The sequence below is a fragment of the Dipodomys merriami genome, unplaced genomic scaffold, assembly GCF_024711535.1.
Source record: "Dipodomys merriami isolate MVZ:Mamm:240054 unplaced genomic scaffold, mDipMer1.0.p SCAF_14, whole genome shotgun sequence".
NCBI classification, from domain to species: Eukaryota; Metazoa; Chordata; class Mammalia; order Rodentia; family Heteromyidae; genus Dipodomys; species Dipodomys merriami.
Window position 1 is genome coordinate 27,752,076 of NW_027202715.1, and position 7,243 is coordinate 27,759,318.

The window sequence follows — 7,243 nt, forward strand, 5'->3', positions numbered from 1 at the left end:
CACATGTTATATTAAGTTACATAAAAAAGAAGGTGACACTTGAACAAATACCTGAATATGAGAATTGACTGGAGCACCTACTTATCTCTCCTCGTTCACTAAAGCTATTTATTGTACTAGGTGCTATACTAAGCTTCAGGAATAATGTGATCGTCTTTTTCTAGTTCCTCTGAATTTGTGGCAGAAGGAAAATGAAACAACTAATGTTATGTTCATGGAAAACTGGGACAAATACTTTAAAGGAATAAATGATAGCTAAGACACTCTGAAGGAAACTTTTCAAACTCATTTCAATGGATAGGTCTAAGGTTTTCCCTTAATAGCGCTTTAGTAAAAGTCTTCCTGATGAATAAAAGTGGTGTAGATATGGGAGCTGCAGACGATAAAGTATGTAAATGAGACAAGAGGTGAAGATTCTCTAGGTGAAATGAACATAATCAAAAGGCTTGCAGGAAAGTGATTGTAAAATACAAGGAGGAAACTGACAAAAAGAAGCTAGAGCTAGAATCCAGAAGCTGAGGAGCAGCATGGTGTGAGATGAGATTCTTGAGGGCAAGAAGGATCCAGATTCAGTGGGATCCATATTTTATTGCCACTAACTACTCTTGCCAAAGACTTTAGTGTATTTTCAAAGTATGTTAATTTCAGGTTACCTACTTTATGTGCTTTTTACCCATGTATGTGGCAGGATGCTCATAGATGACAGAGTCAGAAGGAGAGATTCAGCTGATGTTTTTAAGACCATTGAATAGTTTATGGGAGAAACTGGAAGTTAAAATAATGAGTTTAGCCCTTAGGGATATTCTCCCAGGCTGTGGTCAATTCATGTGTTAACAGTGTCTGTGCTTTCTTTCCTTAAATGTAGCCTGACTTTAACAATCAATTTTATACCTAAGACATTTAGCACACATGTAAAGTGGCTGAGTGTTAAATTATCAAATGATTTCTAAATAGTAGTTTTTACATCTGGTGCTTTTTGTTTAATTTTAAAACACAAAAGAGAAGAAAGAAATAATACAAGACATGTTTATATATTTTAAATAAAATACTTCACAAAGTCATATCAAACTCCTATTTTTGTAGTAGGAAATTTTTAATACAATTGTTACTATTCCTTCCCAAATATAATGAACTTTGTTTCTGTATATTCTTTAACTCAGATTAATTATTTATGCTAAATTATGCAGATGTGTTAATGATAGTACATTTAAAGTATAGTGCACATTTGTAGAAATACAAACTGTCTTCTAGAAATGATCAAAACATCTGGAGACAAGTTATAAAAAGGATTCAACATGATCAATTGTGTTACTACAATGTTCTTTTCTTGAAAATGAAGAATTCTGTAACATCTATTTGGAAAAAAATTGTATTAGATAATTATATCCAATGTATCTTTATATGGCTCATTTAGAGGATTTTATTTTCTCCAATCAGCAACTAGCAGTTTTAAATAATGTCACCTAGAAGTCATGCATATTATATTACCCAAACACAAATTTTCCTATATTGAATGAACATTATCTTTGGAGTATGAATGCTTAGATTAAAAGGAGCAATAGTGATCTCACATGTGATATCACCTTATGTGGCTTTGTTGTGTTGTTAAAGTTCCAACCACATTCTTTGATCACATGTTTCTCTCATAAGGCTGATAATAATGCATTTTCTGTACCATACTTCATAAACATTGCATGGTTCCTCTTTCTCTTTAAATGACTTTAGCATCATAGTGATTTATACTTCATTAGAGGATGCTTTGTGAATACGCTTATTACTTTTAAATTTGTAGTCTGTCCACCACTATTTCCTATGGTTCCTTATGTCCAGATCTGCAATTCTATTCCATGCCCCCCAATGATTCTTCTTCTTCTTTTTTTTTTATTTTTTTATTGTCGGTGATGGGGCCTGAACTCTGGGCCTGGGCACTATCCCTCAGCTCTTCAGCTCAAGGCTAATACTCTACCACCTGAGCCACAGCGCCACTTCTGGCTTTTTCTGTTTATGTGGTGCTGAGGAATCAAACCCAGGGCCTCATGCATTCAAAGCAAGCACTGTACCACTGAGCCATCTTCCCAGCCCGCCATCAATGATTCTTACAAATAATGTGTAAGCATAGGTTGGTTGACTTCTTGGAAAACCTGTTATTAGTTATACTCCAATTACAAAGGAGCCTGTAAACATAAGCCAAAAAATGTAAAAGAGACTAGAGATAGGGGGAATGAGGTCAAGGAAGCTCTAAACCAGAAGACAAGAAAGCAGAGCAGAGTGGGCATGATAAAATCCTTGTGAGCCTTAAGAAGACTCTCAACAATATTTTTCAATTTTGTTTTAGTGTTAGCAGGGGAATTTAGTCTATATAAGAAAATCACTATTTAAATCAGCCAAGAGATATGTAATGAAAAAATTCTTTAAAAGAAATAAAGACATTTTTTATGGAATAAAAAGAAAGAGAAGACTAGCACCAAATATGCTAGCAAGACCAATAGTATTTAATGGATGATCCTAACTTAGCACCCAAAACTCCTGGTTACATATAAACTAAAAAACCATACATTCATGTATTGGTGCAATATATTTCACAGTGTTTATTATGTTCCTCTCAGAAAATGAGAGCAAGTTCCCATAGGTTACATGGAGATGAGTGATACTTTTAATGTTCTGGGGTTATCTTGAACTCTGTTAAAAATGAAGTATCATTATTCTACATCCAAGATATAGAACTCTAACCTAGGCTACCTAAATATTAAATCCTCCTGAAATTCCCAAGTAGTAAGACACACAAAAAAAGAAATAACTTCTCTGTAGGGCTTTTATGCAGTATTCTTACCTTTTCATAAAAATGTAGAAAATAAACATTAAAGATTCTAGGAAGGATATAACTTTGGTCTGTGTTTCTGTGGTTGGAAAGCTGTGTTTATCAGCAAGCCAATACATTCAAATATGCAACATTTGTATTATAGAACTACATATCAATTCAGAGGGAGGTAGCAGTGATTTCATCTTACTGAGAGATAATGAGGAAAAAAAATTAAACTCAAGAGGGATAGAGAATGACCAAACAGCACCCATTCCCACTTCCAGTACATATACCAGGGTTTTCATCACCAACAAGTGTTGGTGCTCAGTCTTGACACTTTTATCGAGAGACTTCTATGTGCTACCCATTTTGTGGAAGGTATTCCTAATGAGCAATGTAGTGGACTTAGAAGTATCTCAGGGTACATTTGAGGAAGAGTAGCATCATAGATGGGCCTCTGAAAACAGTGCTTGGGATAAAGATTTATGGGTTAGTAATTTAAACAAGTGTTTTCAGTGTAAAGAAGTGATGGAGGCAAGAAAACTAGCTAAGGAAGAAGCCTTTAAGATGATGTCCCACCTTATTCTAATCTGTGCAGAGTTATTTAAAAAAAATGATTGCATATTTAAAAATCATCTTGAAGTAGTTGTACAAATGAGTTGCCATTTAACAAAACAGTTTATGGATATACTGCATCTTGTAATGTCAACCCTTTCAACATTTTCACTCATCCTTCCCTTTCCCACCCTTCTCCTAACTTATTCATTTTGTAGGATGTACTCTGAATTTTTGACTACATTCTCCCCTTCTCCTCTTCATTCAGCTATGCCTTCACCGTTCCCACTCCACCCATTTTAAGTACTATTTTGTTGGACTCTCACTTTGCCTTTCTAAGGAACTGCATTATTTGAGATCTGCCTTGAATCTACCACATTTCAGTTAATACATGTGTATATACTTGCTTAACATCCAAGATATTTACTTAAAAGTTTATAAGCTGAATTTCATTTGAACATGGAAGGGAAACCAGCATCCTTTGTATCTCTTGCTTGACTTATTTTGAGTAAAATTTCATTGTGTATATATACCACATTTCCTTGAGCCATTTGTTCACTGAGGGGAACCTGGGCTGATTCCATACCTTGGCTATGGTGAGAGTGATGCAATGAACATGGTTGTGCTGATGGCTTTATTGATCCTGGTTTGTCATCTTTTGGATAACTGCCCAGGAGTAGTAGAATAACTGGGTCATCAGGGAGTTTTTAATTTTTTTGAGGAACCTCCATATTGCTTTCCAGAGTGGTTGAAGACATTATATTCCCACCACTAGTGTATTAGGGTTCCCTTTTGGCTGCATCCTCACAAACATCAGTTATTGTTAGTTTTCTTGATAATGGGCAGTCTAACTGGAGTGAAGTGGAATCTCAATGTTGTTTTGATTTCCATGTTTTTTTGTTGGTTGTGGGACTTGAACTCTGACCCTTGGCACTGTCCTTAGCTCTTCAGCTCAAGGTTAGTGCTCTACCTCTTGAGCCACAGTGCCACTTCTGGTTTTCTGGTGGTTTATTGGAGATAAGAGCCTCATGGCCTTTCCTGCCCAGGCTGGCTTTGAACTGTGATGCTGAGATCTCAGCCTCTTGAGTAGCTAGGATTACAGACATGAGCCACCAGTGCTTGGTTTCTGATTTGCATTTTTTATGGTGCCAGAGATGTTGAGCATTCTTTCATGTGTATATTGGCCATTTTCACTCCTTTTGAGAAGACTATTGACTGTACTCAGTGCTATAAAAGAAGTCTGGCGATTGTATCCCTCAGACTGAATAATTCTTGGCTAATGGAGGTTACAGAAATTCATTATAACCTCCTATGTGTTTTCAAGCACAGAACTTTACATTGCCCTAGGGAAAGCCTCCTGAGAAAGAGGATGGGATATACTGTTAGCGTTAACATTCAGTAACTGTCAAGGAGATTTTTTTTTCTGTTGCCACATTCTTTCTTTGCCTCACAAACTTTCCAGTTTGTACAGCCTACAAAATGCCACAATTTACATGTCCACTATTGGCACAGAAGCACAGAAGTCAAGTATTCATGACTACCTTCTGTAATCCTACCTACTCAGGAGGCTGAGATCTGAGAATAGTGGTTCAGAGCCAGTCTAGGCAGGCAAGTCTGTAAGATTCTTATCTCCAATTAACCACCAAAAAACCACAAGTGGAGTTGTGGCTCAAGTGATAGAGTGCTATCCATGAGCAAAAAAACTTCAGTGACAGAGCCCAGACCCTGAATTCAAGTCCCAGGACCTGTGTGTGTGCATGGTCACGTGCACACACACACACACACACACACACACACAAACACATACACACATGCATATGCACAACTATTCTTTACTAGTAACCTTTGTTTGATAACATTAAGGTATGCACATATTTCAATGTGTGGTATTAGTATTTCTTTATAAAAACCAACTATCCCAATGGTTTCTTTCCCTTTTGTGACAGTATATCATATCTCAGGCTTGACAATTAAATTCAAAAAAAGAGACATTGTATTTTGCTAGCATATTATGTATTTTCACTGACTCACCCATAATACTCTCAGTAATGTGATGCAAATAATTCCCTGGAGAATACTTTTAATATGCGATAAATTTCAGTGTTGTTTTACAATGGATAATTTGATTTACAAAGCAAAGCTTTAAGCAAAGCCTTTCTCTTTTTAATGAAATGGGACAATAGATTGGAGGAATTTTTTTCTGCTTTCTTGATTAAAGGTTAAGGAATTATTTGCAGTTTTGAAATGTGTCTTAGAGAATGTCCTTAGAGAATGCCACATTGAATTATAATAACCCCAATGTGTGGCTGCTCTTGGTGACATACTAGCAATAACATGATTTCATTTTAGTTGTGTAGTGTTTCTATTTCTTATTCTCCTGGGGTGATGAGATGCTTCTATTCATATGGCTGAGTTTCAAAAGTTGACTTTCTTCATGCTTCTGAAAGGAAGTCAATAATAATTCACTCAATGATGATATCATACAATTGAGACAGATCTCTGATAAATAGAAACAACCTACCTGAAGGCAAATGTACTGCTGCATAAACATAGCACCTAAACGTTGAGTTCAGAGCCATACCTGAGGTTGGTACCGATGTGATGACTGATGTTCTGTATCTCACAAGTAATTCACTTATATTGTTTGGGGATACATGATGAAAACTAATGCATTTGAAAAATCCTTCTTCCCACCAGATGAAATTTACATTCTGAAACAGAGTTAGCAAACAAGTTACTAAACAGCTCATGCAAGTTTGATGCCTAAAGTGTTGTCTTTGTCATGCCAGACTGAACAGACTGAATAAGGCTTGTAAAATTTAATTGTTCTCTAGGAAAGAATTCCTTGATGGTGCCATTGATATTTAATTTAACATGTTAATTGAGGGATAACTCAGGCTTACATTTCAGAAAATCAATTTACCATGTAAACTGTTAAGGTAAAAGAGATGAAAGTCAGTGTCTGATTATGGGATGAAGAAAACAAGAATCAATGGGATTAGGGTGCTGCCTTATTTCCAGATATTTGGCAAGGATGATTCAGAGAGGATCTGTTCATGTTTGGAGCTCTTCCGTCCACCCCCACCCCATGTCTCCCAATTCACCATACAAATCAGGCACAGAGCCTGGGCTGGGCTGCAGTGTATATACTATAGGTTTACTATGCCTCCATTTTCTAGAGTCAGGGTAAGAATATATCCTGTAGTAAGCCCAGGAAGCCATATTGGAGCTCTTAAAAATAAAGTTCTTTAAATGTGTATGGATTTAAACGTGTATCATATTTACATGAATAATTGATTCAATTCATGAAAAAGTATTAAATCTTCACATTCTTTAATGTTTTTGAAAAAAAAAGTAGATGGTGCAGTGGAAAATGAGACACCAATAGAATTATTTATCCCATTGGAAAAATCAGTTGAATTTAATGTAATTCTCTTCAACATAATTGAGTGAACTGCAAACAGGATATAAATTAAACCGTAGACTTAACATACTTTAGCATAATATAGATTGTTGTACTTGTAACTTTTTATACATCCTTTTTGGGCTTGCTTGAGTAGAAAGTTCTCAAAGATAGAAGGCACATCTATTTCTTTTTCATGATATTCTATAAAGTCTATATTCAAGGCAATGCAGCAAATTTGTTAAGTTGACATGATTTTTACTGGAGTTTATGTAGGCATTGTTAGGTCATTGAGATAAAATAGATATGAGATAGATATAAAGGCCCAAGCAGACTCTCAACTTGTTTTCATAGGCATAATTTTATTGGAACACAATAATTTCTTATTGTCTATACTAGCTGTGCTAACACTGTAGCAGAATTGAGTAGCTGTGACAAAATCTATTTGAGGCTCAAAATAAAAAATATAGCCCTTTGTACAAAAG

The 7,243-nt window shown here is 35.6% G+C and overlaps 1 non-coding gene across 1 annotated transcript; it reads right to left on the reverse strand.

The window, feature by feature from the left end:
* Nucleotides 1–6,441: 6,441 nt before the first annotated feature.
* Nucleotides 6,442–6,575, reverse strand: LOC138826255 (small nucleolar RNA SNORA51). Its single transcript, XR_011371610.1, has one exon. It is a non-coding gene; the product is annotated as a small nucleolar RNA SNORA51 (small nucleolar RNA).
* Nucleotides 6,576–7,243: the final 668 nt, after the last annotated feature.